The 13,544-nt window shown below is 43.6% G+C and overlaps 12 non-coding genes across 12 annotated transcripts; 6 read left to right on the top strand and 6 right to left on the bottom strand.

Annotated features, from left to right (window-relative positions):
* The first annotated feature begins 439 nt into the window (after nt 1–439).
* On the top strand, nt 440–529 carry trnap-agg (transfer RNA proline (anticodon AGG)). The gene is given in 2 exon segments: nt 440–475; nt 494–529. It is a non-coding gene; the product is annotated as a tRNA-Pro (tRNA).
* Nucleotides 530–1,056: 527 nt separating this feature from the next.
* trnai-aau (transfer RNA isoleucine (anticodon AAU)) lies at nt 1,057–1,130 on the bottom strand. The gene has a single exon. It is a non-coding gene; the product is annotated as a tRNA-Ile (tRNA).
* Nucleotides 1,131–1,525: 395 nt separating this feature from the next.
* trnap-agg (transfer RNA proline (anticodon AGG)) lies at nt 1,526–1,615 on the top strand. Its single transcript is given in 2 exon segments — nt 1,526–1,561; nt 1,580–1,615. It is a non-coding gene; the product is annotated as a tRNA-Pro (tRNA).
* A 527-nt stretch (nt 1,616–2,142) lies between these two features.
* trnai-aau (transfer RNA isoleucine (anticodon AAU)) lies at nt 2,143–2,216 on the bottom strand. Its single transcript has one exon. It is a non-coding gene; the product is annotated as a tRNA-Ile (tRNA).
* A 1,878-nt stretch (nt 2,217–4,094) lies between these two features.
* trnap-agg (transfer RNA proline (anticodon AGG)) lies at nt 4,095–4,184 on the top strand. The gene is given in 2 exon segments: nt 4,095–4,130; nt 4,149–4,184. It is a non-coding gene; the product is annotated as a tRNA-Pro (tRNA).
* A 527-nt stretch (nt 4,185–4,711) lies between these two features.
* trnai-aau (transfer RNA isoleucine (anticodon AAU)) lies at nt 4,712–4,785 on the bottom strand. The gene has a single exon. It is a non-coding gene; the product is annotated as a tRNA-Ile (tRNA).
* Nucleotides 4,786–6,663: 1,878 nt separating this feature from the next.
* On the top strand, nt 6,664–6,753 carry trnap-agg (transfer RNA proline (anticodon AGG)). The gene is given in 2 exon segments: nt 6,664–6,699; nt 6,718–6,753. It is a non-coding gene; the product is annotated as a tRNA-Pro (tRNA).
* A 527-nt stretch (nt 6,754–7,280) lies between these two features.
* Nucleotides 7,281–7,354, bottom strand: trnai-aau (transfer RNA isoleucine (anticodon AAU)). Its single transcript has one exon. It is a non-coding gene; the product is annotated as a tRNA-Ile (tRNA).
* A 1,878-nt stretch (nt 7,355–9,232) lies between these two features.
* trnap-agg (transfer RNA proline (anticodon AGG)) lies at nt 9,233–9,322 on the top strand. The gene is given in 2 exon segments: nt 9,233–9,268; nt 9,287–9,322. It is a non-coding gene; the product is annotated as a tRNA-Pro (tRNA).
* A 527-nt stretch (nt 9,323–9,849) lies between these two features.
* On the bottom strand, nt 9,850–9,923 carry trnai-aau (transfer RNA isoleucine (anticodon AAU)). Its single transcript has one exon. It is a non-coding gene; the product is annotated as a tRNA-Ile (tRNA).
* Nucleotides 9,924–11,801: 1,878 nt separating this feature from the next.
* Nucleotides 11,802–11,891, top strand: trnap-agg (transfer RNA proline (anticodon AGG)). Its single transcript is given in 2 exon segments — nt 11,802–11,837; nt 11,856–11,891. It is a non-coding gene; the product is annotated as a tRNA-Pro (tRNA).
* A 527-nt stretch (nt 11,892–12,418) lies between these two features.
* Nucleotides 12,419–12,492, bottom strand: trnai-aau (transfer RNA isoleucine (anticodon AAU)). The gene has a single exon. It is a non-coding gene; the product is annotated as a tRNA-Ile (tRNA).
* Nucleotides 12,493–13,544: the final 1,052 nt, after the last annotated feature.

Raw genomic sequence — 13,544 nt, 5'->3', positions numbered from 1 at the left:
CTGCAACACCAGCAGGGAAAGGTAAAGGAAAAAAAGACTGAGACGGTCGGAAAAGTAAAGGTGCAACCCAGCTGATAAATTCGTAGCTAATGTCTCCACATTTTTGTCTCTTCGCCCTCACAGTGAAAGAAAACAGCAATGTGAGTAAAATATACTTATGGTAGCTTGTATACTCTGACGATGCCGAGACAGATGCCAATGTAGCTTCAGATTAACTAATTCTGAAAAGTATTATTTGAAAAAACAAGTCGTACATTGTAAACGAATTTAGTAAAGAGAGGCTAATATTGGTGACTGGAAATAGGTCGTGTACAACTTGATATTGCTGTATATAGGAATAGAAAACGAGATTGGGTGGACAGAAGCGGTTGCAAAGGATAGCCGATCGGCTGAAGACTATGGTGAAATTTTAGACCGGCTGCAGGACTTTCTAGCAAGCGGCTCGTTGGTCTAGGGGTATGATTCTCGCTTAGGGCGTTTTTCTAATAGAATATGCGAGAGGTCCCGGGTTCAAATCCCGGACGAGCCCTGTTATCTCACTGCTTTTTAGTGAAAAGTCACCAATTGGATTCTGACATCTTTGCAGTTATTCGAATTGAATTATATTTGAGCTCCAGAGGACAAAGTGCAGAAGTTTCCAAGGCGCAACACACACGGAGCAAAAAAAAATGTCTCAAGATGATGTGGAGATTGAAGCTGAATGTGAATTTACCCCAATTTAGGCGGTCTCATTGATATTAGATGACGGGATCGAGAAACACATATCCAAGTTTGCCGATGACACAAAGATAGACAGAATTATGAGCAGTGTGGATGGAAGAATGAGATTACAGAGAGATATTACTCGATTAAGTGAATGGGCAAAACTGCGGCAAATGGATTTCAACGTAAGCAAGTTTGAGGCCGTCCACTTTGGACCTCAAAAAGATAGATCAGAAAACATATCAATGGATGTTACTCCAAAAAATTGACCTCATGACATTTTGTGTGGATTCGCTTGTTTCCAAAGTCTGCCAAACTTTTAAAAGTTACCAACGCATTGCAATAGGAACCTTATGGCCCGTACGGGGATCGAACCCGCGGCCTTGGCGTTATTAGCACCACGCTCTAACCAACTGAGCTAACCGGCCATGTATGTAGTTTAGCTTTATGGGCTTACCCGCGTGTTGGGTAGTTTGAGTTTATTTTTACACCAGCTGACAGGGTTTTGCAACGAATATTGAATAAACCACATCCCTTAAACATTGTTACTTGTTTCTGTATATACTGTCGAGACAGATGCCAATGTAGCTTCAGATTAACTAATTCTGAAAAGTATTATTTGAAAAAACAAGTCGTACATTGTAAACGAATTTAGTAAAGAGAGGCTAATATTGGTGACTGGAAATAGGTAGTGTACAACTTGATATTGCTGTATATAGGAATAGAAAACGAGATTGGGTGGACAGAAGCGGTTGCAAAGGATAGCCGATCGGCTGAAGACTATGGTGAAATTTTAGACCGGCTGCAGGACTTTCTAGCAAGCGGCTCGTTGGTCTAGGGGTATGATTCTCGCTTAGGGCGTTTTTCTAATAGAATATGCGAGAGGTCCCGGGTTCAAATCCCGGACGAGCCCTGTTATCTCACTGCTTTTTAGTGAAAAGTCACCAATTGGATTCTGACATCTTTGCAGTTGTTCGAATTGAATTCTATTTGAGCTCCAGAGGACAAAGTGCAGAAGTTTCCAAGGCGCAACACACACGGAGCAAAAACAAATGTCTCAAGATGATGTGGAGATTGAAGCTGAATGTGAATTTACCCCAATTTAGGCGGTCTCATTGATATTAGATGACGGGATCGAGAAACACATATCCAAGTTTGCCGATGACACAAAGATAGACAGAATTATGAGCAGTGTGGATGGAAGAATGAGATTCCAGAGAGATATTACTCGATTAAATGAATGGGCAAAACTGCGGCAAATGGATTTCAACGTAAGCAAGTTTGAGGCCGTCCACTTTGGACCTCAAAAAGATAGATCAGAAAACATATCAATGGATGTTACTCCAAAAAATTGACCTCATGACATTTTGTGTGGATTCGCTTGTTTCCAAAGTCTGCCAAACTTTTAAAAGTTACCAACGCATTGCAATAGGAACCTTATGGCCCGTACGGGGATCGAACCCGCGGCCTTGGCGTTATTAGCACCACGCTCTAACCAACTGAGCTAACCGGCCATGTATGTAGTTTAGCTTTATGGGCTTACCCGCGTGTTGGGTAGTTTGAGTTTATTTTTACACCAGCTGACAGGGTTTTGCAACGAATATTGAATAAACCACATCCCTTAAACATTGTTACTTGTTTCTGTATATACTGTCGAGGATGTAGATCAAAATTAACAAACAAAGAGCACTTTAATGTAACAAATTAAATTCCGATCAATAATATTTTACTCACAATGAACAGACCATCCATAAAACACTGCCCCGCTATAAAACATGTGGGCAGGACCCTGAGCTACTGTGAAAATGATATCACCGCAACGTGATTCGATCACGCTGCGTTTCGACGTTGAGTCAGATGTCTGTCTGTCTATCCGTCTGATTGGGTCTCTGCCTTATTCTCAGGCCAGGCTTTTTCTTTGCTGGCTGCAGGCCTCGCTCCCCGACTGACTGAACAACTACCGGGCCGTGTGTCAGAATCAATGACTGTGACTGACTGTCTGCCCATTTATGGCCACATTTCTGAGTTCCTGCCTTCGCTCCGTGTCGCAGGCCTGTCTCTGTCCCTTCGGATCACAACACACCCACAAGCTTCACGACTGAACGCAGGTTTGGTCAGTCTGTCCTCGCAGGTCCTTCGGAAGCGAATGATTTTGAACTGAATTATTTTTCCTGAGTGACTTGTGAAGTTTGGTTCAGTGATATGTTTGCGAAAGAGAACGGAGGAAATAGTTAGTGTGCAACTCGACATTTCTCTACATCGGAATAGAAAACGTGATTGGATGGATAGAAGAGGTCTGAAAGGATGGCCGATCGGCTGTGGGTGGCACCGAATTCTGCAGTGGCTGCAGTGGTTCATTACCGGTAATGAAAATGAGGTAATATGCTACCACAAGCTGCCGGTGCAAATCGTTCAATTTCCCAAACTTGACCCACCGAATCAAATGAAGCTCCTGGGAAAGCTACAAGACAACGCCGGTCTATCGGGCATCGTTTGAAGCAACTGGCAGTGTAAAGTAGCATCTACAGCCATGCATGCAAGTACTGCCATGTGCCGCTGCGATCGCCGAGTGGTTGAAGCGTTAAATTCAAGATCAAATGGAGTTTTCCTTCGCAGGTTTGATTTCTGCTCGCTGAATTATTGTTTAAAGATCCGTTCAATGCTCAAATGAATGAACTGGATCTAACTCACTTCATTTGTCTCTCTCAGAGCATGAGAGATACTCGAGCGTGGCCGGCGCTTTTAATTGGGTGCCCAATGTACTCTTGCAAAATTCAAATACACAAGAAAGAATCTTGCCCAATCTGCAACTAAAATTCTGCTACTTTGCAGAACCACCCATTTATAAGCGACTTTATTTGCACGAATCTCTCTATCTCTCCTTGTCTCTTGTCTCCATGTTGTCCCCTGATGGACTTCTCAGGCTTCCTGGAACGGTAAAGGCTGATCTAACCTGCAACACCAGCAGGGAAAGGTAAAGGAAAAAAAGACTGAGACGGTCGGAAAAGTAAAGGTGCAACCCAGCTGATAAATTCGTAGCTAATGTCTCCACATTTTTGTCTCTTCGCCCTCACAGTGAAAGAAAACAGCAATGTGAGTAAAATATACTTATGGTAGCTTGTATACTCTGACGATGCCGAGACAGATGCCAATGTAGCTTCAGATTAACTAATTCTGAAAAGTATTATTTGAAAAAACAAGTCGTACATTGTAAACGAATTTAGTAAAGAGAGGCTAATATTGGTGACTGGAAATAGGTAGAGTACAACTTGATATTGCTGTATATAGGAATAGAAAACGAGATTGGGTGGACAGAAGCGGTTGCAAAGGATAGCCGATCGGCTGAAGACTATGGTGAAATTTTAGACCGGCTGCAGGACTTTCTAGCAAGCGGCTTGTTGGTCTAGGGGTATGATTCTCGCTTAGGGCGTTTTTCTAATAGAATATGCGAGAGGTCCCGGGTTCAAATCCCGGACAAGCCCTGTTATCTCACTGCTTTTTAGTGAAAAGTCACCAATTGGATTCTGACATCTTTGCAGTTGTTCGAATTGAATTATATTTGCGCTCCAGAGGACAAAGTGCAGAAGTTTCCAAGGCGCAACACACACGGAGCAAAAAAAAATGTCTCAAGATGATGTGGAGATTGAAGCTGAATGTGAATTTACCCCAATTTAGGCGGTCTCATTGATATTAGATGACGGGATCGAGAAACACATATCCAAGTTTGCCGATGACACAAAGATAGACAGAATTATGAGCAGTGTGGATGGAAGAATGAGATTACAGAGAGATATTACTCGATTAAGTGAATGGGCAAAACTGCGGCAAATGGATTTCAACGTAAGCAAGTTTGAGGCCGTCCACTTTGGACCTCAAAAAGATAGATCAGAAAACATATCAATGGATGTTACTCCAAAAAATTGACCTCATGACATTTTGTGTGGATTCGCTTGTTTCCAAAGTCTGCCAAACTTTTAAAAGTTACCAACGCATTGCAATAGGAACCTTATGGCCCGTACGGGGATCGAACCCGCGGCCTTGGCGTTATTAGCACCACGCTCTAACCAACTGAGCTAACCGGCCATGTATGTAGTTTAGCTTTATGGGCTTACCCGCGTGTTGGGTAGTTTGAGTTTATTTTTACACCAGCTGACAGGGTTTTGCAACGAATATTGAATAAACCACATCCCTTAAACATTGTTACTTGTTTCTGTATATACTGTCGAGGATGTAGATCAAAATTAACAAACAAAGAGCACTTTAATGTAACAAATTAAATTCCGATCAATAATATTTTACTCACAATGAACAGACCATCCATAAAACACTGCCCCGCTATAAAACATGTGGGCAGGACCCTGAGCTACTGTGAAAATGATATCACCGCAACGTGATTCGATCACGCTGCGTTTCGACGTTGAGTCAGATGTCTGTCTGTCTATCCGTCTGATTGGGTCTCTGCCTTATTCTCAGGCCAGGCTTTTTCTTTGCTGGCTGCAGGCCTCGCTCCCCGACTGACTGAACAACTACCGGGCCGTGTGTCAGAATCAATGACTGTGACTGACTGTCTGCCCATTTATGGCCACATTTCTGAGTTCCTGCCTTCGCTCCGTGTCGCAGGCCTGTCTCTGTCCCTTCGGATCACAACACACCCACAAGCTTCACGACTGAACGCAGGTTTGGTCAGTCTGTCCTCGCAGGTCCTTCGGAAGCGAATGATTTTGAACTGAATTATTTTTCCTGAGTGACTTGTGAAGTTTGGTTCAGTGATATGTTTGCGAAAGAGAACGGAGGAAATAGTTAGTGTGCAACTCGACATTTCTCTACATCGGAATAGAAAACGTGATTGGATGGATAGAAGAGGTCTGAAAGGATGGCCGATCGGCTGTGGGTGGCACCGAATTCTGCAGTGGCTGCAGTGGTTCATTACCGGTAATGAAAATGAGGTAATATGCTACCACAAGCTGCCGGTGCAAATCGTTCAATTTCCCAAACTTGACCCACCGAATCAAATGAAGCTCCTGGGAAAGCTACAAGACAACGCCGGTCTATCGGGCATCGTTTGAAGCAACTGGCAGTGTAAAGTAGCATCTACAGCCATGCATGCAAGTACTGCCATGTGCCGCTGCGATCGCCGAGTGGTTGAAGCGTTAAATTCAAGATCAAATGGAGTTTTCCTTCGCAGGTTTGATTTCTGCTCGCTGAATTATTGTTTAAAGATCCGTTCAATGCTCAAATGAATGAACTGGATCTAACTCACTTCATTTGTCTCTCTCAGAGCATGAGAGATACTCGAGCGTGGCCGGCGCTTTTAATTGGGTGCCCAATGTACTCTTGCAAAATTCAAATACACAAGAAAGAATCTTGCCCAATCTGCAACTAAAATTCTGCTACTTTGCAGAACCACCCATTTATAAGCGACTTTATTTGCACGAATCTCTCTATCTCTCCTTGTCTCTTGTCTCCATGTTGTCCCCTGATGGACTTCTCAGGCTTCCTGGAACGGTAAAGGCTGATCTAACCTGCAACACCAGCAGGGAAAGGTAAAGGAAAAAAAGACTGAGACGGTCGGAAAAGTAAAGGTGCAACCCAGCTGATAAATTCGTAGCTAATGTCTCCACATTTTTGTCTCTTCGCCCTCACAGTGAAAGAAAACAGCAATGTGAGTAAAATATACTTATGGTAGCTTGTATACTCTGACGATGCCGAGACAGATGCCAATGTAGCTTCAGATTAACTAATTCTGAAAAGTATTATTTGAAAAAACAAGTCGTACATTGTAAACGAATTTAGTAAAGAGAGGCTAATATTGGTGACTGGAAATAGGTAGTGTACAACTTGATATTGCTGTATATAGGAATAGAAAACGAGATTGGGTGGACAGAAGCGGTTGCAAAGGATAGCCGATCGGCTGAAGACTATGGTGAAATTTTAGACCGGCTGCAGGACTTTCTAGCAAGCGGCTCGTTGGTCTAGGGGTATGATTCTCGCTTAGGGCGTTTTTCTAATAGAATATGCGAGAGGTCCCGGGTTCAAATCCCGGACGAGCCCTGTTATCTCACTGCTTTTTAGTGAAAAGTCACCAATTGGATTCTGACATCTTTGCAGTTGTTCGAATTGAATTATATTTGCGCTCCAGAGGACAAAGTGCAGAAGTTTCCAAGGCGCAACACACACGGAGCAAAAAAAAATGTCTCAAGATGATGTGGAGATTGAAGCTGAATGTGAATTTACCCCAATTTAGGCGGTCTCATTGATATTAGATGACGGGATCGAGAAACACATATCCAAGTTTGCCGATGACACAAAGATCGACAGAATTATGAGCAGTGTGGATGGAAGAATGAGATTACAGAGAGATATTACTCGATTAAGTGAATGGGCAAAACTGCGGCAAATGGATTTCAACGTAAGCAAGTTTGAGGCCGTCCACTTTGGACCTCAAAAAGATAGATCAGAAAACATATCAATGGATGTTACTCCAAAAAATTGACCTCATGACATTTTGTGTGGATTCGCTTGTTTCCAAAGTCTGCCAAACTTTTAAAAGTTACCAACGCATTGCAATAGGAACCTTATGGCCCGTACGGGGATCGAACCCGCGGCCTTGGCGTTATTAGCACCACGCTCTAACCAACTGAGCTAACCGGCCATGTATGTAGTTTAGCTTTATGGGCTTACCCGCGTGTTGGGTAGTTTGAGTTTATTTTTACACCAGCTGACAGGGTTTTGCAACGAATATTGAATAAACCACATCCCTTAAACATTGTTACTTGTTTCTGTATATACTGTCGAGGATGTAGATCAAAATTAACAAACAAAGAGCACTTTAATGTAACAAATTAAATTCCGATCAATAATATTTTACTCACAATGAACAGACCATCCATAAAACACTGCCCCGCTATAAAACCTGTGGGCAGGACCCTGAGCTACTGTGAAAATGATATCACCGCAACGTGATTCGATCACGCTGCGTTTCGACGTTGAGTCAGATGTCTGTCTGTCTATCCGTCTGATTGGGTCTCTGCCTTATTCTCAGGCCAGGCTTTTTCTTTGCTGGCTGCAGGCCTCGCTCCCCGACTGACTGAACAACTACCGGGCCGTGTGTCAGAATCAATGACTGTGACTGACTGTCTGCCCATTTATGGCCACATTTCTGAGTTCCTGCCTTCGCTCCGTGTCGCAGGCCTGTCTCTGTCCCTTCGGATCACAACACACCCACAAGCTTCACGACTGAACGCAGGTTTGGTCAGTCTGTCCTCGCAGGTCCTTCGGAAGCGAATGATTTTGAACTGAATTATTTTTCCTGAGTGACTTGTGAAGTTTGGTTCAGTGATATGTTTGCGAAAGAGAACGGAGGAAATAGTTAGTGTGCAACTCGACATTTCTCTACATCGGAATAGAAAACGTGATTGGATGGATAGAAGAGGTCTGAAAGGATGGCCGATCGGCTGTGGGTGGCACCGAATTCTGCAGTGGCTGCAGTGGTTCATTACCGGTAATGAAAATGAGGTAATATGCTACCACAAGCTGCCGGTGCAAATCGTTCAATTTCCCAAACTTGACCCACCGAATCAAATGAAGCTCCTGGGAAAGCTACAAGACAACGCCGGTCTATCGGGCATCGTTTGAAGCAACTGGCAGTGTAAAGTAGCATCTACAGCCATGCATGCAAGTACTGCCATGTGCCGCTGCGATCGCCGAGTGGTTGAAGCGTTAAATTCAAGATCAAATGGAGTTTTCCTTCGCAGGTTTGATTTCTGCTCGCTGAATTATTGTTTAAAGATCCGTTCAATGCTCAAATGAATGAACTGGATCTAACTCACTTCATTTGTCTCTCTCAGAGCATGAGAGATACTCGAGCGTGGCCGGCGCTTTTAATTGGGTGCCCAATGTACTCTTGCAAAATTCAAATACACAAGAAAGAATCTTGCCCAATCTGCAACTAAAATTCTGCTACTTTGCAGAACCACCCATTTATAAGCGACTTTATTTGCACGAATCTCTCTATCTCTCCTTGTCTCTTGTCTCCATGTTGTCCCCTGATGGACTTCTCAGGCTTCCTGGAACGGTAAAGGCTGATCTAACCTGCAACACCAGCAGGGAAAGGTAAAGGAAAAAAAGACTGAGACGGTCGGAAAAGTAAAGGTGCAACCCAGCTGATAAATTCGTAGCTAATGTCTCCACATTTTTGTCTCTTCGCCCTCACAGTGAAAGAAAACAGCAATGTGAGTAAAATATACTTATGGTAGCTTGTATACTCTGACGATGCCGAGACAGATGCCAATGTAGCTTCAGATTAACTAATTCTGAAAAGTATTATTTGAAAAAACAAGTCGTACATTGTAAACGAATTTAGTAAAGAGAGGCTAATATTGGTGACTGGAAATAGGTAGTGTACAACTTGATATTGCTGTATATAGGAATAGAAAACGAGATTGGGTGGACAGAAGCGGTTGCAAAGGATAGCCGATCGGCTGAAGACTATGGTGAAATTTTAGACCGGCTGCAGGACTTTCTAGCAAGCGGCTCGTTGGTCTAGGGGTATGATTCTCGCTTAGGGCGTTTTTCTAATAGAATATGCGAGAGGTCCCGGGTTCAAATCTCGGACGAGCCCTGTTATCTCACTGCTTTTTAGTGAAAAGTCACCAATTGGATTCTGACATCTTTGCAGTTATTCGAATTGAATTATATTTGAGCTCCAGAGGACAAAGTGCAGAAGTTTCCAAGGCGCAACACACACGGAGCAAAAAAAAATGTCTCAAGATGATGTGGAGATTGAAGCTGAATGTGAATTTACCCCAATTTAGGCGGTCTCATTGATATTAGATGACGGGATCGAGAAACACATATCCAAGTTTGCCGATGACACAAAGATAGACAGAATTATGAGCAGTGTGGATGGAAGAATGAGATTACAGAGAGATATTACTCGATTAAGTGAATGGGCAAAACTGCGGCAAATGGATTTCAACGTAAGCAAGTTTGAGGCCGTCCACTTTGGACCTCAAAAAGATAGATCAGAAAACATATCAATGGATGTTACTCCAAAAAATTGACCTCATGACATTTTGTGTGGATTCGCTTGTTTCCAAAGTCTGCCAAACTTTTAAAAGTTACCAACGCATTGCAATAGGAACCTTATGGCCCGTACGGGGATCGAACCCGCGGCCTTGGCGTTATTAGCACCACGCTCTAACCAACTGAGCTAACCGGCCATGTATGTAGTTTAGCTTTATGGGCTTACCCGCGTGTTGGGTAGTTTGAGTTTATTTTTACACCAGCTGACAGGGTTTTGCAACGAATATTGAATAAACCACATCCCTTAAACATTGTTACTTGTTTCTGTATATACTGTCGAGGATGTAGATCAAAATTAACAAACAAAGAGCACTTTAATGTAACAAATTAAATTCCGATCAATAATATTTTACTCACAATGAACAGACCATCCATAAAACACTGCCCCGCTATAAAACCTGTGGGCAGGACCCTGAGCTACTGTGAAAATGATATCACCGCAACGTGATTCGATCACGCTGCGTTTCGACGTTGAGTCAGATGTCTGTCTGTCTATCCGTCTGATTGGGTCTCTGCCTTATTCTCAGGCCAGGCTTTTTCTTTGCTGGCTGCAGGCCTCGCTCCCCGACTGACTGAACAACTACCGGGCCGTGTGTCAGAATCAATGACTGTGACTGACTGTCTGCCCATTTATGGCCACATTTCTGAGTTCCTGCCTTCGCTCCGTGTCGCAGGCCTGTCTCTGTCCCTTCGGATCACAACACACCCACAAGCTTCACGACTGAACGCAGGTTTGGTCAGTCTGTCCTCGCAGGTCCTTCGGAAGCGAATGATTTTGAACTGAATTATTTTTCCTGAGTGACTTGTGAAGTTTGGTTCAGTGATATGTTTGCGAAAGAGAACGGAGGAAATAGTTGGTGTGCAACTCGACATTTCTCTACATCGGAATAGAAAACGTGATTGGATGGATAGAAGAGGTCTGAAAGGATGGCCGATCGGCTGTGGGTGGCACCGAATTCTGCAGTGGCTGCAGTGGTTCATTACCGGTAATGAAAATGAGGTAATATGCTACCACAAGCTGCCGGTGCAAATCGTTCAATTTCCCAAACTTGACCCACCGAATCAAATGAAGCTCCTGGGAAAGCTACAAGACAACGCCGGTCTATCGGGCATCGTTTGAAGCAACTGGCAGTGTAAAGTAGCATCTACAGCCATGCATGCAAGTACTGCCATGTGCCGCTGCGATCGCCGAGTGGTTGAAGCGTTAAATTCAAGATCAAATGGAGTTTTCCTTCGCAGGTTTGATTTCTGCTCGCTGAATTATTGTTTAAAGATCCGTTCAATGCTCAAATGAATGAACTGGATCTAACTCACTTCATTTGTCTCTCTCAGAGCATGAGAGATACTCGAGCGTGGCCGGCGCTTTTAATTGGGTGCCCAATGTACTCTTGCAAAATTCAAATACACAAGAAAGAATCTTGCCCAATCTGCAACTAAAATTCTGCTACTTTGCAGAACCACCCATTTATAAGCGACTTTATTTGCACGAATCTCTCTATCTCTCCTTGTCTCTTGTCTCCATGTTGTCCCCTGATGGACTTCTCAGGCTTCCTGGAACGGTAAAGGCTGATCTAACCTGCAACACCAGCAGGGAAAGGTAAAGGAAAAAAAGACTGAGACGGTCGGAAAAGTAAAGGTGCAACCCAGCTGATAAATTCGTAGCTAATGTCTCCACATTTTTGTCTCTTCGCCCTCACAGTGAAAGAAAACAGCAATGTGAGTAAAATATACTTATGGTAGCTTGTATACTCTGACGATGCCGAGACAGATGCCAATGTAGCTTCAGATTAACTAATTCTGAAAAGTATTATTTGAAAAAACAAGTCGTACATTGTAAACGAATTTAGTAAAGAGAGGCTAATATTGGTGACTGGAAATAGGTAGTGTACAACTTGATATTGCTGTATATAGGAATAGAAAACGAGATTGGGTGGACAGAAGCGGTTGCAAAGGATAGCCGATCGGCTGAAGACTATGGTGAAATTTTAGACCGGCTGCAGGACTTTCTAGCAAGCGGCTCGTTGGTCTAGGGGTATGATTCTCGCTTAGGGCGTTTTTCTAATAGAATATGCGAGAGGTCCCGGGTTCAAATCTCGGACGAGCCCTGTTATCTCACTGCTTTTTAGTGAAAAGTCACCAATTGGATTCTGACATCTTTGCAGTTATTCGAATTGAATTATATTTGAGCTCCAGAGGACAAAGTGCAGAAGTTTCCAAGGCGCAACACACACGGAGCAAAAAAAAATGTCTCAAGATGATGTGGAGATTGAAGCTGAATGTGAATTTACCCCAATTTAGGCGGTCTCATTGATATTAGATGACGGGATCGAGAAACACATATCCAAGTTTGCCGATGACACAAAGATAGACAGAATTATGAGCAGTGTGGATGGAAGAATGAGATTACAGAGAGATATTACTCGATTAAGTGAATGGGCAAAACTGCGGCAAATGGATTTCAACGTAAGCAAGTTTGAGGCCGTCCACTTTGGACCTCAAAAAGATAGATCAGAAAACATATCAATGGATGTTACTCCAAAAAATTGACCTCATGACATTTTGAGTGGATTCGCTTGTTTCCAAAGTCTGCCAAACTTTTAAAAGTTACCAACGCATTGCAATAGGAACCTTATGGCCCGTACGGGGATCGAACCCGCGGCCTTGGCGTTATTAGCACCACGCTCTAACCAACTGAGCTAACCGGCCATGTATGTAGTTTAGCTTTATGGGCTTACCCGCGTGTTGGGTAGTTTGAGTTTATTTTTACACCAGCTGACAGGGTTTTGCAACGAATATTGAATAAACCACATCCCTTAAACATTGTTACTTGTTTCTGTATATACTGTCGAGGATGTAGATCAAAATTAACAAACAAAGAGCACTTTAATGTAACAAATTAAATTCCGATCAATAATATTTTACTCACAATGAACAGACCATCCATAAAACACTGCCCCGCTATAAAACCTGTGGGCAGGACCCTGAGCTACTGTGAAAATGATATCACCGCAACGTGATTCGATCACGCTGCGTTTCGACGTTGAGTCAGATGTCTGTCTGTCTATCCGTCTGATTGGGTCTCTGCCTTATTCTCAGGCCAGGCTTTTTCTTTGCTGGCTGCAGGCCTCGCTCCCCGACTGACTGAACAACTACCGGGCCGTGTGTCAGAATCAATGACTGTGACTGACTGTCTGCCCATTTATGGCCACATTTCTGAGTTCCTGCCTTCGCTCCGTGTCGCAGGCCTGTCTCTGTCCCTTCGGATCACAACACACCCACAAGCTTCACGACTGAACGCAGGTTTGGTCAGTCTGTCCTCGCAGGTCCTTCGGAAGCGAATGATTTTGAACTGAATTATTTTTCCTGAGTGACTTGTGAAGTTTGGTTCAGTGATATGTTTGCGAAAGAGAACGGAGGAAATAGTTAGTGTGCAACTCGACATTTCTCTACATCGGAATAGAAAACGTGATTGGATGGATAGAAGAGGTCTGAAAGGATGGCCGATCGGCTGTGGGTGGCACCGAATTCTGCAGTGGCTGCAGTGGTTCATTACCGGTAATGAAAATGAGGTAATATGCTACCACAAGCTGCCGGTGCAAATCGTTCAATTTCCCAAACTTGACCCACCGAATCAAATGAAGCTCCTGGGAAAGCTACAAGACAACGCCGGTCTATCGGGCATCGTTTGAAGCAACTGGCAGTGTAAAGTAGCATCTACAGCCATGCATGCAAGTACTGCCATGTGCCGCTGCGATCGC

This window comes from Heptranchias perlo, chromosome 20 (genome assembly GCF_035084215.1).
Source record: "Heptranchias perlo isolate sHepPer1 chromosome 20, sHepPer1.hap1, whole genome shotgun sequence".
Classification (NCBI taxonomy): domain Eukaryota; kingdom Metazoa; phylum Chordata; class Chondrichthyes; order Hexanchiformes; family Hexanchidae; genus Heptranchias; species Heptranchias perlo.
The sequence above is the reverse complement of the archived record's forward strand: the minus strand, read 5'-3'. Positions and strand labels throughout refer to the sequence as shown.